At 45.1% G+C, this 26,699-nt stretch overlaps 1 protein-coding gene across 1 annotated transcript in view; it reads left to right on the forward strand.

Moving 5' to 3' along the window:
- drp2 (dystrophin related protein 2) overlaps positions 1-26,699 on the forward strand; it is a 108,948-nt gene that overhangs the window by 52,471 nt on the left and 29,778 nt on the right. The gene's annotated exons all lie outside the window — the stretch shown is intronic.

Here is a 26,699-nt window from a genome sequence, read left to right on the forward strand (position 1 = left end):
AAGCGCTTTGAGACATCTCAATGACCTGATAAGGTGTTATATCAAATGCAATGATTCTAATAATAATTATCATTATCATTGTTGTCTTATCTGACGGATGACACCTCCGACAATGCAGCACACCCCCAGCATTGTGTTGCAGTGTTAGCCCAGTCCGTGAGCTGCAGTGCTGCCGTGGGGCGTAAACCCACAGCCTTCTGACCCAGAAGCGATTGCATGACTGACTGAGCCAGACCTCCGAGTGAACTGTTGTCGACCAGGCCATCAAGTGGCCTCCTCTAGCAGCGAGGCTGGAGCTCTGCATCTTAATAAATCAATGGAGCTGTGTGGCTAAATTATGACTTGCCTTCAGTTAAAATTCAGCCCTGGTACCAACTATTAACAAACACAATCAGTCCACTCAAGACTCCCCTAGCCATCTGTCAGCAAGATGCTCTGTGGGTCTGGATTTACATAGCGTTGCATTTTTGGTATGACTTGAAAACAAAGTGAAAGGTCAGCCCGCCTCCATCAGTCGCACTATCAGATCTGGCTCTGTAGGTTGTGGATTCAGTCACTCTGGGACTCAAGCTCACAGTCCAGGCTAATGCTCCTGTACAGAATTGGAGCGGAGGTCTGGAATCCTGTAGCATAGTGGTTAGCACGCTCGCTTTGGAACTGATTCCCTCGGGTAAGTTTCAGGGGTAATAATTCTTCCACAAAAAAATGTAGTCACTCAATCCATGGCTGTTTGCGGGACACTGCTGTGCAATTGGCTGCCCGCTTTGCCCACAAAATACACAGTTAATCCACTTTATAATATATTCTGTGAAGCACTTTGAGACATCTCAATGACGTGATAAGGCGCTATATCAGATGTAAGAATTATTATTATTATAGGACTGGGAAGCGGTGGACTGTTGGAGATGTCGTCCTTTAGGTAACACATCACATCAAGGTCCCATCTGCTCATCCTCAGGTGGACAGTAAGGATCATTCAGCACAATTTTATAAGATAAGAGAGTCGAGGCCTCTCGGTTCTTGTCCAATAATCCTCCAGATAAAAACTGTCCTTCACCTCACGGCTGTTGACTGCCACAATCATAGAATCATAGAATATTACAGCACAGAAGGAGGCCATTCGGCCCATCGTACTGTGCCGGTTCTTTGGAAGAGCTACCCAATCAGTTCCACCCCTGCTCTTTCCCCAATGCCTTGCAAATTTTTCCTCCTCAAGTATCCATCCAATTCCCTTTTGAAAGTTATTATTGAATCTGTTTCCACCACCACCACAATTGCCTCTTAAAAAAAAGCGCTTTGAGATGTTTAGGTTGGGTAAGGAGGAATAGATCTGGAAGGTCCACTCAAGCTTGGTAAAATTGATACTTTGGCCCAAACCATCAATGGGGCAGTGGTTGGGGGTGGGTAGGGTGGGGTTGCAGGGTGTCGAATTGGCTGTGAAAAGATCTAGACTTGCCCTCAGGCCTCAGTTCTCATGGTAAAGACAATCCTGGTTTTGGATATAGGAACAGGAGGAGACCATTCAGCCCCTCAAACCTGTTCCGCCATTCTTTTGGATCATGGCTGATCTGCACCTCAACTCCAATTACCCGCCTTTGTCCCATATCCCTTGATACCCTGACCTAACAAAGGTCTATCCACCTCAGTCTTGATGGTGTGAATGGATCCAGCCATATTCCACTGCCTTTTGGTGGAGAGTTCCAGATTTCCACTACCCTTTGGGTGAAAAAATGGTAGTCACACGCTACCACTTATGTTTGACACAGGGAAATAAGATGTGAGTTTGGCGACTTTCTGTTCCTCTTGTTTTTGAGATTCCACCGCCTCTGGGTCAGAAGGCTGTGGGTTTACGCCCCGTGATAGCACTGAAGCTCACAGACTAGCAATGTAATGCTGGGCATGTGCTGCATTGTGCCGTCCTTCTAATGAAAGTTGATAATAATCATCATTATTGTTATAATAATTTGGTATAGTCACTAGAGACCATTGGTATAGCCACTAGAAAATATCACCACATCTTAATAACAATAATAATCCTTATATTTGATATCACATCGTTGAGACGTCTCAAAGCGCTTCACAAAGTATATTGTAAACTGGATTGACTGTATATTTTGTGGGAAAAATGCTGCAGCCAAATGTGCATTACAATGTCCCACAAACAGTCGTGGATTGAGTGATCCAATTTTTTTTGAGGGATTATTCCCAGTAAGCGATCCTCCGATCGACTAACAACTGGCTTCCTAATTATTGTTAAGTAAACAGAGGTGTATAAGGAAACTTGCTAAGGTTTCTCCCCATCTGAGAACCGAACCCGGGTCCTCTCGCTTGCAAGGCGAGTGCTCTAACTGATACACTATAGGACTCCTATCACATCAGGAGGATGTCCCAAAGCGCCTCACAGGATTTACTGTGAAATGTACTGACTGTGGATTTGTGGGAGAATTCTGCAGCCCAATGCACCCAGCAATGTCCCACAAACATCATGAAGTGAATAGCTGCCGTCAACATAGGTCACACTAAGCTGAGGTCCCGTCTGTTCCTGTCCAGTGGGTATTAAAGGTCCCGCGGCACCATTCGAGTCTCTCCCGGTGTCGTGGCCGACAATCCCCCAAATAAACTTGCTCATTCGCTTCAGTAAATGTTTGTTTCAAGAACAAATTAGATAGATTTCTGCTAGAAAATAATATCTTGGGGTACTGCATATAGATTGGGACAAGACATGTCAAGCGACTGCCAGGATGGTGGAAGGCGAACTAGAAGGACCTTGGTCTTCTTTCGACAAGCAAATTCTTATGCTCGTATGTTTCTGGGACATTGCTGCCTGCAAATTGGTTGCTACTTTTGCCTACAAATACACTGTGAAATGTTTTGACTTGATAAGATTATATGACATACGTGGATTATTATTATATTTTTATTATTGTTGTATTGGAGTTCAGTGGGAAAATCAGGAAAGGTATCAGCCCATGTTAAGCCTGGTAAAGTTACTGGGAAGATTATTTCACTTGGATCTGGACCCAGTTCCACCAGCCTGGAGAAATTCCTTCAGTACGGATCACACCATGAAATCCCCAATGCTCTCAGTTTGTGCAGGTGCTATTCTGTGTTCCATGGATTCCTCTGCGTTAATTTTATAATTACCAGAAGTAACGGGGTGTAACTGCCTGGAGATGAGAACTCAGAGCTGTTTATTAACCGTCTGCTAGAACCACAGGCTCCTGGTGAACAGGGCAACAATCACAGCGAAGCTTAGCTCCTCGCTGCTCAGGGCAGGAAGGAAGAAAGGCTTATCATGAACCCACATTGCACTTAACCCCACCAAGTTATTAAAGTGAGCCTTATCCAAGTTGCTTCCCAAGAGACACGTCTCTCTGAAAATTTCAATGGATCCATAGACTTTTGGGGGAGAGAGTTCTAGATTTCCACTACCCTTTGGGTGAAAAAATGGCTTCCTGATACTCCTACATGGCCTAGCTCCAATTTTAAGATGATGCCCCCCCCTTTTTCTGGACACATTTTAAACCCCTCGATTAGATCACCCCTCAACCTTCTAAACTCAAGGGAATACAAGACAATTTTATGCAACTGGTCCTCATAATTTAAGTCCTGGTATTGTTCCGGTCTATCTGCGCTGCACCCCCTCCAGAGCCAATGTATCCTTCCTGAGGTGCGGTGCTCAAAACTGAACGCAGCACAGTACTACAGATGGGGTCTGAACAAGGCTCTATACAACCAGTGCTGCATATAGAAATCGCCCAGGAACCAAGCAAACCTCACTGAGACATTTCAACGACTTCACAAGGCGCGATCCCAAATGAAAGAATTATTATTAGATTCCCGGCAGCGTGCAATTCGGCCCTTGGCTGGGACATCACAGTCCCCGTCAACAACGCCCTCGATGGAAGTCCATTTCATGTTTTGTGAAGGGTTGATTCAGCTCATCGTTGGCACGGGGGAGGGTTGTTGCGAGGGTGTGAGGTGGGAACACATGGCTGAGGCAGATGGTGAGGAGCATCGAGTGTATAAATACACTGTGACTCCTGTTATCAGAATACACAAGTATGGCTGTGCCCTTTATATCCGCTGCACTGGGCTTCATTTGCCACCCACCTCAGGCGGGTCATTTAGTTTCATGTTAAGCTCCTGAATGTTTTGTGTCCAGTTAGAGTTATGAAAATGTTGACCTCCTGAGGGAGGCAGTTCTGTGGTGCACATCACAGCCTTGGCCCTAGCCTACCTCTGCGATCTGCTGTAGTCTTCCTCCTCCAACCACTCCCTCCGCTTCGGCACCTCAGGCCTGCTTCATCATAAAAATAATAACAATCCTTGCATTTGATACAGCGCCTTATGTCTTCGAGACGTCTCAAAAGCATTTCATAGAATACACTGTAAAGTGAATTGACTGTGTATTTTGCGGGCAAAACGCGGCAGCCAATTGCACACAGAGGCGTCCCACAAACAGTCGTGGATTGAGTGACCAACTTATTTTTTTTAAGGAATTATTATCCCAGGAAAAGCGATCTGTGAATCAACTAATAACTGGATTCCTACTTACTAATAAGTAAACATATTACCGATAAGGAAACTTGCTCGACATTTCGCCCTGCTGGGAATCGAACACAGGTCCTCTCGCTTGTGAGGCGAGTGCTCTAACCACTGAACTACAGGACTCAATATAGTGAAGTGGAGTAAATTCAAAACAAATCTACGGAGACACTGCTTCAGTGAGCAAGTAGTGAACATACGGAACAGGCACCTGAGGGAGACAGTGGAAGGAGAAAGTGTTGTTTATTTCAAGAACAAATTAAATAGATTTCTGCTAGAATATAATACCTCAGGATACAGCAGATAGTTTGGGACACAACATGTCAAGCGACTACCAGGATGGTGCAAGACGAACTGGATGGACCTTGGTCTTCTTTCACCTTGAAAATACTTATGTTCTTATGTTCCTTCCGCCCCACCATCAGTGGGTGAGGTTTCCTGCTCTCTAAATCCACTCCCTAAATCCTTCTGCCTCACTCCTTCTCCTCTTTCAAAACATGCCTAATAATAATAATCATTTCATTTGATATAGCGCCTTATCACGTTATTGAAACGTCTCAAAACGCTTCAAGAAATGTATTGTAAAGTGGATTGACTGTGTACTTTGTGGGTGAAACGCAGCAGCCAATTGCATGCAGGATTCTTATTATATAATATCACTGTATTATATTATTATTATTTCAATTCACACAGTGATTGCCATGTCTAGGTGTGATGCATGGAACTTTCAGTCTGGTTTGGGTACTCTTAAGCATAGTAATGAGGTTTCTGCTTGTGTCAGACACCTGAGATAGATAGGTAGGTGGGTGGGTGGTTCGGTAGGTCATTGATTAAATAGATGAGGTAAGATTAATTGATAAAGCACTATTAAAGATGCAACATCATTTTCTATTGAGCAGTTTAGCCTTGACTCTTTTCATCCGATGAGGCGCTGGCTGTAGATGGTGGACCAGAGCAGACACACTGAACACTGATAGCGAACCCTTGTGATTGCTCGAGCTTGTGCAGATTGGATAATTGGTTTGGAATGACTCTGGCCGTTTCCGTCCTCACACGTACGTTCAATTCAATTGTCATTGATTCGGCTACACACAGGACTCATTTCCGAAGGACCTTCAGAACGACCTCCACTTACTTTCTCTCTCACCAGATAACTTTTCCTCTCGTTCAAACGACTCTGACACAGAAAGGCGTCACACTCCATCTGGCAGAAGATTATCAATTAAGAGATCAATATCAGTTTGGACATGGACCGTGAGATGAAAACAAAACAGCCTTTTAAAACTATAACAAACCCATCAATGAAAATAATAATAATAATCCTTGCATTTGATACATCACTAAGAAATCTCAAAGCGCTTCACAGGATATTGTAAAGTTTAGTGACTGTGTATTTTGTGGGTGGAACGAGGCAGCCAATTACACACAGTAGTGTCCCATAAACAGTCGTGGATTGGGCAATCAATTTTTTTTTAGGACTGTGCCTTCAGCTCCCCTCTCGACTCTCTACCCCCTCCTCGCTTCCTCCCTTCCCTCACCATTTCCCCCCCTGCTTAGGTCCTGACCCAACTGTACAGCGCCTTGGGACGTCCTCCCGACGTGAAAGGCGCTCAATAAATGGAATCATGTTGTTGTTGTAGGAATCATTACCTCCTTCACTTTTTTCCTCCAATTATTTCCTTCCAATTATCCCTTGTCTTCCATCTCTCGGTCTCCGTGCAACATGCAAAAACACGCGATTTTGCCTGGTTAAACTCCAGCAGTTATCCCAACTCACACCCTGAGGTCCCCATTGTATATAACACTCTTAGGAACTTGAAATCCTGCAGAGTGCTTTGAAAGATCCTCCCAGCGTGAAAGGTGCTATACCAAATGCAAGGATTGTTATTATTAAGGTGTCAAGACCTACCTGTTTGACCGTGCTTTCGGTCATCATTCCCCACCCCAACCCCCTCAACTTGAATACCCAGCCAAGACTGTTCTGCCAAATAGAATTGGTCACTCACTGTCGGAACACTGCTGCCGCAAACTGGCTGCCGCATTTCACTCACAAAATGCACAGTCACTCCACTTTATAGTATACTATTAATATTATTAATATGTATTACAGGACCTCGACGAGTATAAAGGTGTAGGAGTGAGACTATATTGCTGGTTCTCTGTGCAATTGGAACCTCAATGTATCACCCTGCATTTAGCCACCTCACTGTTTATCCACAGCTGCAGGGAGTCAGTGAGCTGTGGTAAATTCCCAGTCTGACAGAACAATTACCCTCTCCAGTGTGTTCAGTTCAGTATCTTCCCGAGGCGTCTGCTCCATCATCGGGAAACTGAGGACACGGTTCGTGGCACACGACCCGATCTCAGCAGGGGAAAAACGTCATAACTACTGAGCTTACAGCCGAGAGCTTGTCCTTGAGAATGAAATGCACTGACCTTGTGGGGAGAACCACTATCAACAACTACTTGCATTTATATAGCGTCCCTCAGAGCACTTGGCAGTGGCAGAGGCTGATCCTGAGCCAGGGGGAGCTGACCGTAAGCACGGTCGATGAGGGAGGTCTTCAGGCCGACCTAAAAGTGGGGAATTAGGGGGCAAGGTGGAGGGATTCAAGTACAGCGTTCCAAAATTTCGGGGAGTAGTGGCTGAAAGGCCGTCGCCAATGGTGGAAAGGAATGCATTAGGGACAAGCAAGAGGCCAGAGCCAATTGAGCGGAGACAACAGGTATTGGAGTGGGGAGTAAACTGGTCAGGAAGGTTAGGGAGCTAACGCTGGCCTTGTGGGGAGAGCGAGCCCTTGCTCTGATCCAGGGCTGTTTTGCCTCAGTCCGTAGCTCTTACCTGTCTGTCAGGAGATACTCCTTCCCCTATAACTTTGAGAAATCCCTCCCTCTGTCACTCCGTCTCTTTCTGTCGCTAAATCCCACTACAAATCTCACCTTTTGCAACTCGCCTGTGGCCAAGTGTTTACGATTCACCGCCAGCTGTGGCTCGAGCATCTCCGCACCTACCGTCTCTGGCTTTCACAGGCCAAAACTGACTTTTACTCCAAAGTCGTCCTGGAGGCAAACAGCAATCCAAAGTCCATCACCTCCTCTGTGCACCCCCTCAAGCCCCCTCTATCCTCCTGTCAAATGCCAAGTCCAAAGAGATCCTAGACTTCTTTGCCTCAAAAATGTAATACATCAACTTAGCTGCATCGTCCTCCCCAGTCATGTCCCCTTCCACCCCACCCAGACCATCCACACCACCTTCTCCCTCGCCCATGGCTCCTGCCATTTACCCCTCCTTACACTCCTTTGCCCCTATTTTTCCCTTCTGCCTCACAACCACAATCACCCGCATTAAGTTCGCCTTAATTTAATGCCTCGAACCCCTCCTCTCCCCCCTGCTGGCCGACACTGTCAACCAGTCTCTCTCCTCAGGCTGTGTTCCACTCCCCCTGAAAACTGCTGGTATCACACCCCGCCTCAAAAAAACAACCCTCGATCCCTCTAATCTCTCACACTACCATCCCATTTCCAAACTACCGTTCCTTGCTAAAGTCCTGGAACGCATTGTTGTATGTCATCTTCGGTCACACCTCTCCCTCCACTCCCACGTCAAGCCTCTGCAGTCTGTTTTTTTGCTCTGCCCACAGCACAGAGACTGCGCTTGTCAAAGTCACAAACGACATCCCCTCTATCTGTGACCAGGGCTCCCTCTTCCTCCTCGATCTCGCTGCCATGTTCAACATCGTCGACCACGCCATCCTCCTCCACCGCCTCCCCTCCCTCATTCACCTTAGTGGGACTGCACTCGCATGGTTCGAGTCCTATTTAACCGACTGTCTCCATTTCATCTCGTCAAATGGTTTCTCCTCCCGCCCCAATCCGGTCACCTGTGGGGTACCCCAGGGCTCTGTCCTTGGCCTCTTCTTTTCCTTATCTATATGCTCCCTCTGGGTGATGTCATCCGCAGACACGGAGTAAATTTCCACATGTATGTAGATGACACACAAATCTACTTTGCCTCCTCCAAATCTAACTCCAGGTTCCCCGATGTTCTGTCAGCGTGTCTGGCAGATATCAAGGCCTGTATGAGTGCAAACTTCCTGAAGCTGAATGTGGACAAAATGGAAACCTTACTCCTTGGCTCCCATCAACATCTTCATTCCTGTGGATCTAAATTCCTCAACCTCCCTGGGTTCTCCCTCAGACTTACCGAACCAGTGCGCAATCTAGGCATCCGGTTTGACCCCCAGCTGTTCTTCCTCACCCACATCCTGTCCCTGACCAGGACCACCTTCTTCCACCTCCGCCATGTTACCCACCTCTGACCGTACCTTATCCCAAATGCAGCTGAAACCCTCGTGCATGTGTTTGTCACCTCCCACCTGGATTACTCAAACGCACTCCTCGGTCTCCCCAGCTCCACTATTCACAAGATCAGCTCATTCAGACTCTGCCGCCCGCATACTGACCCGGACCAAACTCCATACCCACATCTCACCAGTTCTGGCCCAGGCTCCACTGGCTCCCCATCACCGAACTGATCGACTTCAAGATCCTCACTCTCGTGTTCAAATCTATTCACTCTCTGGCACCTCCCTCCTCCCCGACCTCCTTACTCCCCAATCCACCACCCGGCGCCTCCACTTGACTGGCACCGCCTCCTGCTCATCCCTCGCACCCTCCGCCCCACTATTGGAGGTGGCACTTTCATCCACTACACTCCAAAACTCTGGAACACTCTCCCTCAATCCCTCTACCTTGCCCCCCTTCTCCCCCTTTCAAGTCCTGCTTGAAAACGTTTCTCTTCAACTGTGCTTAATGGCCACCTACCCCCTCCCCCTCGGCTTGGAGTCAGGCTCCGCCACTGTCGAGCACTCTGGGACACTACCCTGCATGGAGGGCGCTATATAAGTGCAAGTTGTTGTTGTTGTTGTTGGTCACCTCTGCATCGCCCCTCTCCTTTGCTCAACGACCAGCCCCTGTCCTTGTGAAGCACTCCCAGGAGCTATCCTACTAGACAGGACTGTAAGTTGCACTGGGGTGCATTGTGAGCACAAGACCCAGCAATTTGGTTGTGGGTTCAAACCCACGTTGGGATTTGGAATCACATTGTCTAAGGTAACACTTCAATGCAGTGCTGGGGGTGTGCTGCATTATCAGAGGTGTCCTGCTTGGATGAGGTGTTAAACCGAGGTCCTGTCTGCTTGCTCAGGTGGACATCAAAGATCCTGCGGCACTATTCAAAAAGAGAAAAGAGTTTCTGTCTCCTGGCCAGCAATCTTCCAAATACAATTGGTCACTCACTCCGTAGCTGTTTGTGCAACATTGCTGCCGTGTTTTGCCCATAAAATACACAGCCGCTACACTTCACAGTGTATCTTGCGATTAGTACGTTGGATGTTCTTAACCAACCGCCCTCTATTTCAAGGCAAGGGAGTCCTTCTTCTGAAGCGTGTGGGTAATCGGGCATGGGGGGTTCACTGCGATATAGTTGAAGGACCTCTAGGCTCACACATGGCACACGAGATGTGGATTGCCTGAGGAAGTAGAGCAAGTACACCACAAAAAAAGGAAAATTTAAGTAATTTCAGATATGAGAATGAAAAGAAAATTAGCATTTTTATCAAGCCTCATCAAACTGAAACATCACAAAGTACTTCACTGCTAATTAATGTCAAGTATATAAATATTAAATACTGCAAGTGGGGCAGATGTTTACAAAGACCCACAAACAGTCTTGAAGTGAACAACCAATTATCCTGTGGGATCAATGGTCCAGACACCGGGAGAAACTCCCTTCACTCATTCATAACATCCAGGCTCGACTATGCAAACTTCTTACTTGTCGGCCTTCCCAACTCCTCCCTCCACAGGCTGCAGATCATCCGGAACTCTGCAGCCCGTGTCCTCTCCCGCACCAGGCTCCATGACCCTATCACCCCCATCCTCGCCCGACTCCACTGGCTTCCCATCACACAGAGGATACAGTTCAAGATCCTGGTCCTCACTTTCAAAGCCCTTTTTGATCGTGCTTACACCTCCCTCTCCCCGAGCTCATTGTCAGACTCCCCCACTGTCAAGCGCTCCGGGACACCACTCTGTGTGAATGGTGCTATATAAATCCAAGTTGTTGTTATCTTTAGGATAGCCGGGACCTCAGTTTAACAACTGATTCTGAAACACTTACATCAGGTGCATCAGTTCTGGCAGCCAATTTGAGATCAAAGCATTACTCACAAGATGAAAAGAATCATTGCTGAGGGCTACAGCCAGTCAAGGGGACTTTTAGTTGTTCATACAAAGGGCGCCATCTTCTCCAGTTAGGCTTTTGTTTCCGGTTACTTCCATTTGCCAGGTTTTGATGCTGAGAGACAGGGACAGGTTGTATGCAATGAATCAAAGGCATCTGAAGGAGACTGGGCAGGGGCTGGAGATGGCTGAGGCACCATTGGGCAACCAATACCAGCAATAGTAATAATAATTTGGTCACTCAGTCCACGACTGTTTGTGGGACGCTGCTGTGCGCAATTGGCTGCTGCGTTTCGCCCACAAAATACACAGTCAATTTACTTTACAGTATATTCTGTGAAGCGCTTTGAGGCGTAACGACGGCATGATAAGGAGCTATATGAAATGCAAGGATTATTATTATTAGTAGTATTATTATCATCATTGAGTGTGTTCAACCCACTAAACAAGAAAAAGACCATTTGGTCTATCAGGGAAGCTCCTTCCATAGACTCTAATCTGCTCAATAGTACCCACGTTTCTCTATGTCCTCTGTCTACATCCTACAGAGTGGGGGGTGGGTGACCGACACTCAGAAGCACGCAGGCTGTGGGTAGAGGAGTGGGGGAGATAAGCATTTCAGAGAGGCAAGGAGGGAGTGGAGTGATTTGTAGACAAGTGTGAGGACCTTGAAATCAATCAGTTCTGTGATAAGGAGCCAGTGGAGCCTGGCGAGGACTGGGGTGATGGGGGTATGGAGTTAGTGTGTGTGATAGGGAGCCAGTGGACCCTGGTGAGCACTGGGGTGATGGGGGTGGTGGAGTTTACTGTGGGTGTGGGTGAGCATACAGGCGGCAAGTGTTTTGAATCGTAGAACGTATCAGCTTAGAAGAAGGTTGGTCCGTCTGGCCTGTACTCACTCTCTGAATGAACTGTCCGATTATTCTCATAATCTCACACCCCACAACCCCCCTTCTTATACTTTTCCCATTGAAATAATTGTCTTTTTTCCCTTTTAAAAGCTATTATAGTTTTTTCGTCAACCATAGTGCTCAGTAGACCTTTCAAATTCCTAATAGCCTCTGTGAATAAACATTTTTTAACCTTCCCTTTTTAATGATCTTCAATCTATTCCCTCCAATTACCGACTCACAAACCATTAGAAACTTAGTTCAGTTTCTCCCTGTTTACCTTAGCAAAACCTCTCGTTATTTTAAACATCTCTTTCAGGTCCCCTATCAACCTTTTCTGCTCCAGTTATTGCTAAGTAACTGTTTCAGCTTCTGTTTTTTGTATTCAAAGGAATTAATAGTCACAGCATTTGGGTGGGAGGCTGTTTGACAGTATGTTAATCTGGCTCAGTCACCTCTGAGTTAGAAGCTCTACTGAGTGTCTCTAAGCTGACACTCCAGTGCAGTGCTGGTGGGGGTTGCACTGTTGGAGGTACCGTCCCTTTGAGTTTAGAAGGTTGGGGGGTGATCGAATTGAGGTGTTTAAAATGCTAAAGGGATTCAATAGGGTAGATACAGAGAAACCCATTTCCTCTGCTGGAGGAATCCAGAACAAAGGGGACATCATCTTAAAATTAGAGCTCGGCCATTTAGGAGTGAAATCACGAAGCACTTTTTCACACAAAAGGTAGTGGAAATCTGGAACTCTCTCCCCTATTGAAAGCAATTATAGATTTTGCTTCAACTACAGTGTTTAGTAGACCTTTCCAATTCCTAATAGCCTTTGTGAATAAACAGAGGCTGTGGCTGCTATAGGACTCCACATAGATAGAATAACAACAATTCCTTGCGTTTAATGTAGCGCCTTATCATGTCTTCGAGACGTGTCTGAGCGCTTCACAGAATGCGAATTGACTGTATTTTTTGTGAGTGAAATGCAGCAGCCAATTGCGCACAGCAGCGTCCCACAAACAGTTGTGGATTGAGTGACCAAATTGTTCTTTTTTAAACAGATTATTACCCTGAAAAGCGGTTCGCCAATTGACTAACAACCGGGTTCCTACTTACTGCTAGGTCAACAGAGGCATGTAGAGTAAGGAAACTTGCCTAAGGTTTTGTCCCAAATCGAACCCAGGTCCTCTCTCGAGCGTGCTAACCACTCTACTATGGGACTCCACTTAGATAGAATAGAATAATGGTGTGTTGTAGGTCAGGTTGGAGCAGGATCGGGCTGCTGGTTGTTTGTTGACTCTCAATGTGTTGGAGGGAGTTCAGCGGAGAACAGAACTGGCGTGTGTTGGTCAGAGGTTCAGTGTTGGTACATTGTGTGCTCAGACATTCAGTGAATGTCAGCAACACCCCGTTGGTGGTCAGCCCACACACTTCTCACACACACGCACACAACTGCAACATCTGCCGAAATGTCACACATCACAAGGCTCTGACTCTCAACGAGCTTTGTGATTCCCTCCTTCGCTCCTTCATCCCCCTCTACAGAGCCCCAGAGAGACAGCTTGGGCTGGACAGATTTAATGAGTGGTAAATTCAATCCCCGACTGTTTGTAGGACACTGCTGTACGCAATTGGCTGCCGTGTGTCGCCCACAAAATCCACTTTACAGTATATTCTCTGAAGGACTTTGAGATATCTCAACGACATGATGAGACGCTATATCAAATGTATGGAATATTATTATTTTTATTAAATGGTTATGCTTATTGAGGTGAGAGTGCATCAATGACAGAACACGCTCTGACTCTGTGCCCAGTGTCAACGAGCTCAGAGTAGAAACTACGCAGCTTTCTGTGACGACTTGAAAAATCACTTATAGTGAAAATGTAACAAGGTGTTTCACACTTGGAACGATAGACCTCATGAGCAAACCATTATTGAACCAGGCTTTGACTTAGTTCCGTATTTTCTAAACTCCTACCTCTGTGTACACCATTTCAATGTTGAACAATAGCCTTTAAGCTTGTCCATTTCACAGATAGTCAATCATACAGTGTAACAGTGTGTAATACTGTGTCAGCCTGGCCTAGTGGTAGCTCTCTCGCCTCTGAGACGGAAGCTTGTGGTTGAAGCTTGGAATCACATTGTCTAAGCTGATGCTCCAATGTAGTGCTGGGGGTGTACTGCACTTTTGGAGGTGCCGTCCTTCAGATGAGACATTAAACCGAGGTCCCATCTGCCTGTTCATGTGGATGTTAAAGATCCCATAGCGCTATTCGGAAAGAGAAGGGAGTTTCTTCTAGTAAGTAGGTAAATATCTAAAAAAAAGTCAACTGCAGGGGTATGGGTGAAAGGGGAGGTAAATGGGACTGAAAGGATTGCTCTTTAAAAAGTCAGCACAGACACTATGGACCAAATGGCTTTTTTCTGTGCTATAAAAAAACATGTTTCTTTGGTGTTTGAGCCAACAATCATAAGAACATAAGAATTTGCTAGACAAAAGAAGACTCAGGTCCATCCAGTTCACCTTCCACCATCCCGAGATATTATTTCTTAACAGAAATCTCTCTAATTTGTTTTTGAAAGAATCAATACTTTCTGCTTCCTCTTTCTCCCTCAGGAACCTGTTCCATATATTTATGACTCGCTCACTGAAGTAATGTTTCTGCAGATTTGTCCTGAATTTACCCACTTTCAATCGTAGGCCGTGTCCTCTGGTTCTACTGTTCAGTACAAGATAAAACAGCTGATCATGGTCTACATTATCTATTCCCTTTAAAATCTTAAAAAATGCAATCATATCACCCCTCAACCTTCTCTTCTCCAGTGTGAACTTGCCCAGTTTATCTAATTACTCCTCATAGACCAGTCCATCCCCCCAGACTTGTCTGTTCACATCATGGCAGTTTGTGGGGAGGGATTTGGGACTTTAAATACTTCTTATGTTGGTGCAAATTGGAGTTGACAAAACTGGGCTGCTGAATGCATTTAGTTTGGTTTCATTATTATTTCAGCAGAATAATTTATAGCCATCCAGTGCGTCTGAGAGAAGAAACACCAGTTAGCTGAAGGCTCATTTTCTGCAGAGGCAAGTAGCGAGCTTCAAGGAGTCAAACATTCACATCAAAACTGATTCTCATTAACTCAAATTATACCCGTGCACAGCTTGGACAGTGAATCATCTACACCACGAAAAGTACTCAGTCACTAGACTTTACAGTGAAGATTTGAGATGTCCTCCTGATTTTTTATCATAAGTAAAAGCATTGTGAAAGGCGCTATATAATTGCAAGCATTCTTATAATATTAATGTTTTATTATTTTATTTATCAGAAAATGATTCCTCACCTTTCGTGTCTGAGGTAATGCCTCACAGCACTTCACAGGATTTATTGTAAATTGTATTGATTGCGTATTTTGTAGACAAACACGGCAGCCAATTTGCAAGTAGCAACATCCCAGAAACAGCCATGAATTGAATGACCAATTTTATTATTGTGGAAACAGCTATTGATTGTTTGTCCTGTAGTCCTGGAGCTCAGTGGTTAGAGCACTCGCTTTGCAAGCGAGAGACCTGAGTTCAATTCCCGGCAGAGGGCGAAACCTTGGGCAAGTTTCCGTACTCCACACAGAGCCTAATAATAATCCTCCAAAACCAAAACAATAATAAATTGGTCATTTTCAATCTACGACTGTTTGTGGGACATTGCTGTGCGCAATTGGCTGCCGCGTTCGCCCACAAATATACAGTCAATTCACTTTACAGTGTGTTCTGTGAAGCGCTTTGGAACGTCCTCCCGACGTGAAAAGCGCTATATCAAATGCAAGGATTATTATTATTATTATTAAAGACCCCATGGCACCATTTGAAAAGCGAAGGGAGTTTCTTTCTGCTGGTGTCCTGGCCAACAATCCCCCAGATAAAATCAGTCACTCACTCCATGGCTGTTTGTGGGACATTGCTGCACACAAATTGGCTGCCACGTTCACTTATAAAGAATAATAATAATAATCCTTGCATTTGATATAGCACTTTTCACGTCTTCTAGACGTCTCAAAACGCTTCACAGCATATATAACGTGAATTGACTGTGTATTTTGTGGTCGAAACTTGGCAGCCAATTGCGCACAGCAGCGTCCCACAAACAGTTGTGGATTGAAGTGACCAATTTATTATTATTTTTTTTCTCTTTTTTTCTTGAGGGATTATTATCAGGCGATTGGAGTAAGGAAATTTGCCCAAAGCCTTGCCCTGTTGGGAATTGAACCCAGGTCCCTCGCTTGTGAGGTGAGCTACAGGACTCCAAATAAACAGTTGCTACGCTTCACAGGAACTCTTGTGAAGCATTCAGGCAACATCCTCCTAATGTGAAAGCGATTATTGCTGTTATTATATATACCGAGGAATGTAGCCCCCTGTCTACGAATAATGCAAAGCAATTCTCAAGCGGTGAACACGTTAGGTGTGAACACAGTGACTCCCCCATTGAGGAAAGGCTAACTCTCTTTGGGATTGAAGATGATTTATAGCATGAATTCTATCTGAATCCTGTCTAATTAGCGCAGTAATAGCCTCAGCAGCTGGCCTGCAGTTGTGGTTCAGTCTTGTCCTCGGGGCTTGTGTAGTCTCTTGTGCTAATGACTTGTTATAGCTTCAGTGACAGGCCTGCTGTGAGCAACATCTGGGAGGACTCATCCCCCCTCTTTCTCTCTCTCTCTTTCTCGATGATTGTCGAAGGGGAAACACATTGAAAATAAATTTGGTGCTAAGGATAATGAGGAACATTTATATATTTTGTCAGCATTACTTCAGGTTTTCAGGCCCTTCTTCTCCAGGGCAAAGAAGGTCACACAGGGTCCCACTGGGAGCTAGTGTTGAATCTTCTCTGGATGTCTCTGACGCATCCCTCAGGCAGTGTAGCTCGTGCAATGGGATCGCTTTAAACACAGGCTTAAAGGGAGATAATGATAATGATCCTCACATTTGATGCAGCATCTTTCACATAGAACTTCTCAAAATGCTTCACCGAATTCACTGTAAAGTGGAGTGACTGTATTTTGTAGGCGAGCACCAATTTTTCACACGGCAAAATCTCACAAACCAACATGGATATTCTAACTAATAACTGGAGTTAGAATTATAAAGAAACAACTCAAATGGCTTCACGGGTAATCACTGTCAGGTGTAGTGACTGTGTATATGTAGTAAAGTGCAGCGCTATTTGAGCACAGGCCCAGTCCCACAATAGCCATAAAGTGAATCAACAACTAATTTGGGGAAATTATTTACCAAAAACTTCCTTGTCTGTTTTGATGGTGTCTTGGAGCTGACCTGGCTCATCAGCAGGACTAGGGGAAACAAACCACTAGGATCAGAGATTCTTCAGCTCCTGTTAACACTGTAGCCATGCCCCAACAGATAGGGTGGTCCCAGCTGGACAAGTAGTACAAAGCTTGTCAAACATTGCTCTCAGTGGCAAGCTATTAAGCGGTCTTAGTTGGTTAAACACTAGCACACACTTTTTTGAAGGGGATCAGCCGGGTGTCTGACACATGCTGAAAACAAACCCATTGCCATGCTTAAGAGTACCCAAACCAAGCTGAGATTTCCATGCATCTCACCAACACATGGAAATCCCATGATAGATTGTTAGAATGGAACGCTCTCTCTCTCCCTGGAGGGACACATCCTACTTATCTAATTCTGGAAAGTATTAGGCACAGATTGGCAAGAGCCAAGGTTTGGGCCCACAGATTGGTGGTTCTGCTGGAGTATTGCCTTGCCATTCATTGATAGCACTGTCCGGGAAGCTTTCCCGCTTCTTGTCCAGCCTACCCATTAGGGCTTTGCCTTCAGTGTTCGCAAGAGCTGAGTGGGAGGATTCCCTACCCCCAGTGACTGGTCTAACACACACTCTGGGGTCTCCAAACCTTGGCTTTGCCAACTTACGCCTATGACTCTCTGGAATTAGATAAGCAAGATGTGTCCCTCCAGGAAGGGAAATGTGCATTTCATTTCGGACACAAGAAATTTTGTCCTCGGGTCCTGGGCAACAATCCCCCAGATACAATTACTCATTCGCTTTATCACTGTGTGTAGATTGGTTGCCACGTTCTGCCTAAAAGAATCACTCCGTTTTACAGTAAATCCTGTGAATTGTTCTGAGACGTTATCCATGTGTGAAAGGCGCTATATCAAATGTAGGATTATTATATTTCCATGTGTAGGTGGAATACATACATAACTCTCTGTCTGGTTTGGATATTTTTTAGCATTTTGATGGGTATCTGATGTGTTTCTGCAAAAAAGAATCTAGTTAAGCTTCAACTAAGATTTCTTGAGCTTATTATCTATCCTCTTACCTTCTCACATGTTCCACCTTTATTTTTGAAGCTTGGATCCTGACTCCTTTTTCCTCTGCCCACCTCCCCCTCTGGAGTCTTGGTATTCCATAATAGTAATAATAATCCTTGCATTTGATATAGCACCTTATCACGTTGTTGAGACGTCTCAAAAAGGTTCAAAGAATATATTTATAAAGTGGATTGACTGTAATTTTTGTGGGTGAAACACAGCAGCCAAGTTGCACACAGCAAACAGTCATGGATTGAGTGACCACATTTTTTATTTGGAGGGATTACTGTTGCCAATTGACTAACAACCGGGTTCCTTCTTACTGCTGGGAAAACAGAGGTGAGTGAGGTTAGGAAACTTGACTAAGGTTTCGCCCCACCTGAGAATTGAGTCTGGGTCCTCTCACTGTGAGCCGAGCATTCTAACCACTCCGCTACTGGACTCCATGAGATCTTAAACTTGGAGACAAAATAATTTTACAGAATAAGACTAGGCTGAATTTCAGGCCTTGGATAGCTACAGGTCTGTAGGAATGATGGTGTGGTTTACCGCAGTTTGCTGTTTCAACAACAACAACAACAAGATTACATTTCTATAGCACCTTTCACGTCGGGAGGACGTCCCAAGGCACTGGAATAATAATCCTTGCATTTGATATAGCACTTTACACATCTTCAAAGCGCTTCACAGAATATACTGTAAAGTGAATTGACTGTATATTTGTGGGCGAAACGCGGCAACCAATTGCACACAGCAATGTCCCACAAACAGTCTTGGATTAAAAATGACTAATTTATTATTGTTTTGTTTAGGAGGGATTATTATTAGGCTGTGTGTGGAGTAAGGAAACTTGCCCAAGGTTTGGCCCTGCCTGGAATTGAACTCAGGTCTCTAACCACTAGGCTATAGGACTCCACGTTTCACTGCAGTTTACAAACCATGAACCATCAGCAATCTGACCAGTTTGCTTTGCCCACTATCATTCAGTGAGGTTTAACCGCAGGTCTAATTGGAACAAGCAGGTGGTCCTCTGGTCTCTCTCTCTTTCTCTAGATTTCCTGTCAGAGTGATTCTATGATTCTCTGCCCCCCACTCCCTCCACCCCCCCACCCTCTCTCTCTCTCTCTCTCTCTAAAACCCTTTCATGAACGAGTCATGTCTTTCTCCATTGAACTTTGTGTTAACTTCAAAAAACTGTTCAATACGTGGGCGAGAGGATGAACGTCAACAACAACGTTGTTAGCGGCATTTCTGTACACACGCTGAGCTCGCTCACACCGTGCTGTCTAAACCCCCATCACGCCACTCCTCCCTCTTCGACTGTGCTTATGGTCACTTCCAGCTCAGGCCCCGCCACTGTTAAGCGCTCCGATATGCTGCCCTGCGTGAAGGCCACTGTGTAAATGTAAGTTGTTGATGTTGTTGTTAATGTTGCTGTCAGCAGAGGAGTGAACAACAACAACAAATTAAATTTGTACAGCGCCTTTCACTCCAGGAGGACGTCCCAAGGACGTCAGGAGTAAAATAATGGTCTCCTCTAAGTAAGAATAGAGCGACTAAGGCAACTTTATGAATTGTCTCAAGGAGTAATAGAAATGTAGGTGGGGTCAGACTGGCTCAGTTGGTCGGACTCTCGCCTCTGAGTCAGAAGGTTGTGGGTTCAAGCTCCTCGTTGGGACTTGGAATCATATAATCTAAGGTGACACTCCAGTGCAGTGCTGGGTTGTTGGAGATGCCGTCCTTCAGATGAGACATTAAGCCACGGTTCTGTGAGCTTGTTGAGGTGGAACGTTAATGATCTCACAGCATGATTCAAAAGGAGACAGGAATTTATCCTGATGTCCTGGCCGACAATCTCAAATAAAATGAATCACTCACTTCATTTCCTGTTTATGGATGTTGCACAAATTGGATGCCACGTTTACCTGAAAATTACAGTCACAACACTTACAGTAAATCCTGTGAAGTACTTTGAGTTGTGAAAGGCGCGATATCAAATATAAATATCATTATGATGGAGATGTGCCTTCAAACGCCTAATATTCACTCCGTGGTTGTACGCTTGCTTTCTAAGATCTCCCTCAAATAACAATAATAATCCCTGCATTTGACACAGTGCCTTTCACATCAGGTTCACAGAGTTTACTGTTAAAGTGTAGTGACTGTATTTTGTAGATAAGTGAGGCAGGCAATTTAGTAGCGTGCAGTCCTGTAGCGTAGTGCATTGGTTAGAGCACTTGCCTCGCAAGCGAGAGGACCCAAGTTCGATTCCCAGGCAGAGCGAAACCTGAGGCAAGTTTCCTTACTCCACACGCCTCTATTTACCGAGCAGTAAAATAAAATAAAATAAAGTAGAATGATTGTTAGTCGATTGGTGGATCCCATTCTGGTCGTAATAATCCCTCAATCCATGACCATTTGCTGTGCACAACTTGCTGCCGTGTTACAATATATTCTGTGAAGAGTTGGAGACGTTTCAACAACGTGATATATCAAATGAGTTATATCAAATGCAAGGATTAAAAAAAACAGCCTTGAAATGAACGACAACAAAGTGGTGGATTGTCAGCCAGGACACCGGGAGAGAGGTGGCTTTTCTCTTCTCTTTTCGAACAGTGTAGGATAGAGTACAAGAGTTAAAAGTGCAGTTTGGGGAAATTTGGCGTTAAATGGAACATCCACATCGCAGGAGAGTAGCGCAGCACCTTCCCTGAGTGAATGAGACCTTCGGAGAATGTCTGGAGGTGGAATGGAATGAATGGGAAAAATATCAAGCGTCGTAAACCAAAAGGAGGGGGTTCTCAGTGGAAACGAGTGTCCAGGAGCCAGAATGTTCCTGACAAAGGCTGTGCATTGATTTGCGAGCGAGAAGAACACATGTTTATTGCCCAGAGTATCAGGGAAGGTTGGTGTGATGTGGAATGCACCGGACAATGGATTATTGAATTCACAGGAGGTTTGGTTTGCCCTCTGGGGATTCCTGTCGAAATCCACAGTAAACAAGCGAGCCCATGCCTCCGTACACTCTCAATCAGCAGCCGGCGATCGCCTCAGGCTGACTTGCCTTTAATTGACCAGGCTGGACTGTGAGCTGATGCTTCTCAGAACTGCGCCGGAGAAACGTGTGGAAGGCAAACAGCTCAGCCCCGAGCAGCGCTCTCCACAGGTAAGGCCTTTCCTACTGTAAATTCGGTGGAGTCCAATAGTGTAGCGGTTAGCGCCGTGCAAACGAGAGGACCCAGGTTCGATTCCCAGGCAAAGCGAAATCTTAGGCAAGTTTCTTTAATCTACACGCCTCTGTTTACCTAGGAACCCAGTTGTTGGTCGATTCGCAGATCGCTTTCTGGGGGTAATAATCCCTCCCCCGCCTCACCGAAAAAAGAATTGGTCCCTCACTCCCCAACTATTTGTGGGACAAGACTGTGCGCACTTGGGCTGTCGCGATTCGGGCAAAAAAATACCCAGTCAATCCACTGTGCAATATGTATTCTGTGAAGCGCTTTGAGACGTCTCAACCTCGTGATAAGGTGCTCTTATCACGGATTATTATTTATTATTATTATTGAACTCATCAATACGTCATTGAAACAAAAGCGACAGTTACTACAGTTTAGATTCCATGATGCAAAATAGAAACGAGATTGTGTGAAGCACTGCAGATCTTCCCCCAACCCCCACCCCGCCATTGTATGGCATCAGACTTAGTGATCACCTAACTCACGATCCTGTAGATGGGCAGCACTGTAACACTTGACGGTTGTCGCTCTGGATAACAATAGTAATAATGATAATAATACTAATAATCCTTGCATTTGCTATTGGTTCTTTGGGAGAATGTCCCAAGCTCTTCACTGGATTTACTATAAAGCGTAGTGACTGTATTTTGTAAGCGAATATGTCAGCCAATTTGCGCACAGCAACGTCTCATAAGGTGAATGAGCGATGTTATTTGGGCGATTTGTCAGCCAGACACTGGGAGAGAGAAACTCCCTACTCTTTTCCAGTAGCGCCATGGGATCTTTAGCTCCCTCCTGAGCAGGCGGGACCTCGGTTTAAAGTCTCATCCAAAGGACGGCACCTCCGACAATACAACACCCCCTCAGCACTGCATTGGAGCGTCAGCTGATACTGTGTGATTCCAAGTCCCGATGTGGGGCTTGAACCCACAACCTTCAGACTCAGAGGCAAGAGGGAGCGTGTGTGGTTGCGAGTTTGGGGCCAGCTGCGATGGTCAGAGGGGGAAACGCTAACAGAAGATAAGGTTCAGAAGCAGAGGTAGCTAAATCCACGTTACAATGTGGGGAAACACAATTGCACTGAGTTAACAGACAATGAGGAGACCTGAGAGGGAGTGAGGGAGAAAGAGAGAGAGAGAGAGAGAGAGAAATAGAGAGAGGGAGAATCAGAAGGAACGAGAAAGAGAACAGGAGAGGGATGGCGAGAAAAAGCACGAGAGAGAGCACAAGAGAGAGTGAGAAGAATGCAGTAGACGGAGGGAGAGAGCACGAGGGAGAGAATGCAAAAGATCATAAGAAAGAGCAAGAGAAGGAGAGCGCGAGAAGGAGAGAGAGAATTTAAAAGAGAGCATGCGAGAGAGAGAGAGAGAGAGAAGCAGAGCTAGAACGTGAGAGAAAGAGAGAGTATGAAAGCATGCGAGAGAAAGTAAGTAAGTAAGTGAGAGAGAGAGAGCGAGAGGGAATGTGAGAGAGAGAGATAGATAGAGAGAGAGAACGTGAGAGAGGGAGCTATGCCTGGAATGTATCGAAAGGAAAATCTGAGGGAGTCCTGCACATAAGCCCAGCAGAGGCAGGACCGAGCTGGACACTGATGTCTTGTTCGCTCACATTCCTCTATTGCAGAGCCCTGAATGTCCTTCTTTCATCCTTCAGACCAGTGAGTTTCACGTTCATCACCCTGGAGAATGTCACAAACCCATCGATGGGTCTCGGTGCCCCGCTCATGGGGTGACCTCTGGGTTCAGAGGGCTAAGGTCCTCCCCTCCCCACCCCCGCTCCGATGGAAGAGGGTGGGGGGGTGGGTAACGCAGTGAGGGAGGAGAGAGGCTAGAGGGAGAGAATGATCAACTATGGCTTTGATTAATTTTGAGGACTATTAACTTTAACTGTATCTGCGTTCTCCGGGGAAGCTGAGAGGGTGACATTGTTGGTGACAGCGATAGTGAAGATGCAAATCACCTTCTCTCGCTCTCTTGTTCTCTTGTTTTTGTTAACATGTGGAGTCCTTGGTCAGAGAAGGGTAGTGGGTCGAGCACTCACCTCACAAGCGAGAGGACCCGGGTTTAATTCCCGGGTGGGGTAAAACCTTAGGCAAGTTTCCTTAGTCAGCCATACGCTTTAATGATTGACCAAACTTAATTACTTCTTGCAAGATAATGCATCAGTGATGTGATTAACTGTGCAAATATGTTTGCAGGAACATCATTAATAAAGTTAATGTCGAAATAGCCGAGTGTCAGATCAGAGCTTACATTCCCATGGAGGGACAAATGTTGTGGAGTCCTGTAGCTCAGTGGTTAGAGCACCCACCTCGCAAGCGAGAGGTCCCGGGTTTGATTCCCAGCCAGGGGCAAAACCTTAGGCAAGTTTCCTACTCCACACACCTCTGTTTGCCTCGCAGTAAGTTGTTAAGTCGATTGGCGAATCGTTTTCTGGGGGTAAAAATTGGTCACTCAATCCACGACAGCCGAGTTTTGCCTTCAAAATACACAGTCAATCTAACAACAACAAATTATATTTATATAGCGCCTTTTACGTTGGGAGTATACTGTAATCCACTTTACACTATACTCTGGGAAGCGATTTGAGACATCCCAAAGACGTGAAAAGCTGCTTTATCAAATGTAAGGATTTAATAATAACGAGGATTTATTTCATGATGTGACCATATCTTTAAGACATCCCTCTTCGATCGTGCCTATGCTCACCATCCCCCCGCCCCACTTTTCTCCCCTGCTCAGCATCTAACCCCACCACTAGGGAGACGCTATCCTGCGTGAAGGGTACTGTATAAATGCAAGTTGTTGTTATTGTAATAATAATTAAAATCCTTGCATTCGATATAACGTCTTTCACATCAAGAAGACGTCACAAAGCACTTCATACCATTAACTGCATAGTGCAGTAACCGGATTTTGCAGATGAACATGGCAGCCAATTTACACAAAGCAATGTCTCACAAACAGCCATGAAGTGAACGACCAGTTTTATTTGGGGGATTGTTGGCCAGGCCACCAGGACAGAGAAACTCCTTTCCCTTTTCAAATAGTGCCACGGGATCTTTAACGTCCAACTAAACAGGGAGACAGGACTTTGGTTTAATGCAAAGGAAAGCACCTCCCAGCACTATATTAGTGTTGACCTGGATTGTGAGTCCCTGACAGAGGCACAGAGGCATCTATCTATTTGATTCTTGTTTGTACTCTGTGTTCTTGTACCAGCGTCTGTATACGGTGACGTGATTGTGGTTGATGGAGGTAACAAGAAGGACTCACATTTATACAAAAGCTTTTAGGGAAAAGAAACCTCTCGAACGCCTCAGACAATGAGATTAATGAGAAGTGAGCGATGGGAATGAATAATTTGTGGCAACCATGTCCCATGAGCAATTACTTTGAATTTTTGGAGTAAATTTTGATGTGGAGGGAATATAAACCAGGACAGTGGGAGGAGCGAGAGAATGGATTCCGCATCCATCTGATTTACTAGGCAGACAGAACTTAAAGGAGGAACAGGATTTGGTGGAGAGCAGAGACTGTATATAAGAGTACAATACATAACCTTCCCATCACCCACAAAATACTCAGGCAATTCACTTTACAGTATACTGTGAAGCGCTTTGAGACATCTCAACGACGTGATAAGGCGCTATATCAAATGCAAGGATTATTATTATTATTATCATCACAGGCCATGAGACCTAAAATTTTATCCAGTCTTACACCTAAGGTCAATTTTTCTTTAAGTTTAAGATCTCACAGTATGTGGAAACATTTGAATTTGTAAGCTGGTTTTGTCCAGTACATAAAATGAAACCCGCTTGCAAATAAAGATAATTCTTAACTATTAAGCTAAACAGGTATCAGCCTGGTAGTTGGTAGCACTATTGCCTCTCAGTCAAAAAGTGGGTTCAAGCCCCACATCAGGACTTTGAACTCACAGTCCAGCGCTGGGGGTGTGCTGCAATGTTGGAGGTACCGTCCTTCAGATGAGACGTTAAACCGTGCTCCTGTCTACCTTTGGGTGGATGTTAAAGATCCTATGGCACTGTGTATTTTATGGGCGAAACTCAGCAGCCAGTTGCACACAGCAAAGTCCCGCAAACAGAAGAGAATGACAAATTTTACGAAGGAAACTTGCTTAAGATTTTGCCCTGACCGGGATTTGAACCCGGGTCCTCTAACTACTGTGCTGTAGGACTCCATAATCCTGAAGAAATGCTGGAGAAACAGTTAACCCTGTGCCAGGAGCCCTATAAATACAGGAGCTGTATTGGAGGGCAGGCAGTGAAGTCATTTGAAAAGGTGCTATTGGTGGAGAAAGTGCTGAGGAGCTCTTCATAACATGCTATCAATTGTCACATAAAAACAATATAGCTTGTGCAGGACAGGCTGCGTTGTGTTTACAAGCTTCATAAATCTCCAGGATTTCTTCCAGGCGGTAAATAAATTGGTGGACTGTTGAATGAATACAATTGAATTGGATTTTTACAGACTCTTTGATTAAGTTCTACATCTAAAGTTTCACGGTTGAAAATTGGGTTAGTCGTTGAAAACAGATATTCTGATGAGCTCAGGCACAAGAGATTAATGATACTTGAAAGGACTGAATAAATTAAGTGGGAGACTAAGGAACAGTGTACACATAATAATAAAGAATGCTTGTATTTGATAGAGCACCTTTCACGTCAGAACATACTTCATAGAATTTACCATAAAGTGTGCAAACTGGGTGTTTTATAGGTGAATGCAGCAGTCAGTTTGCATATAGCAACATCCCATAAACAGCCATGAAGTGTATGACAAATTTTATTTGGGGGAATTGTTGGCCAGATCACCGGGAGAGAGAAACTCCCTTCTTTTTTTAAATTGTACGTGGGATCTTTAACATCCACCTGAACAGGCAGATGGGACCTTGGTTTAATGTTTCATCCAAATGACAACATCTACAGCGACTCAAAGCGCTTCACAGAGTATACCGTAAAGTGAATTGACTGTATACTTTGCGGGCGAAACGCGGCTACCAATTGTGCACAGTAGTGTCCTGCAAACAGTTGTGGATTGAGAGACCAAATGATTATTTTTAAGGGATTATTACCCCTGGAAAAATTGGTCAACAGAGGCATCTTCTGGGATGATAGGAACAGGATGAGGCTCTTCAGCTCATTGAGCCTGTTCTCCATTTTATTAAGATCACATCCGATCCATAAATCCCATTTCCCTGCCTTTTTGCATGAACAAAATACAGTCAATTCACTTTACAGTATATTCTGTGAAGCCCTTTGAGACGTCTCAAAGTCATGATAAGGCGCTATATCAAATTCAAGGATATTATTATTTTCTCCACACCCCTTGACTCCCTTATGATTCTGCCTGGAGGGTGTTCTCGGGCTGTGTATTTTAACAGCTCTCCAAAAGAGGGAATGTTTTCTGATCT

The sequence above is a fragment of the Callorhinchus milii genome, unplaced genomic scaffold (assembly GCF_018977255.1).
Source record: "Callorhinchus milii isolate IMCB2004 unplaced genomic scaffold, IMCB_Cmil_1.0 Scaffold15, whole genome shotgun sequence".
Lineage (NCBI taxonomy): Eukaryota > Metazoa > Chordata > Chondrichthyes > Chimaeriformes > Callorhinchidae > Callorhinchus > Callorhinchus milii.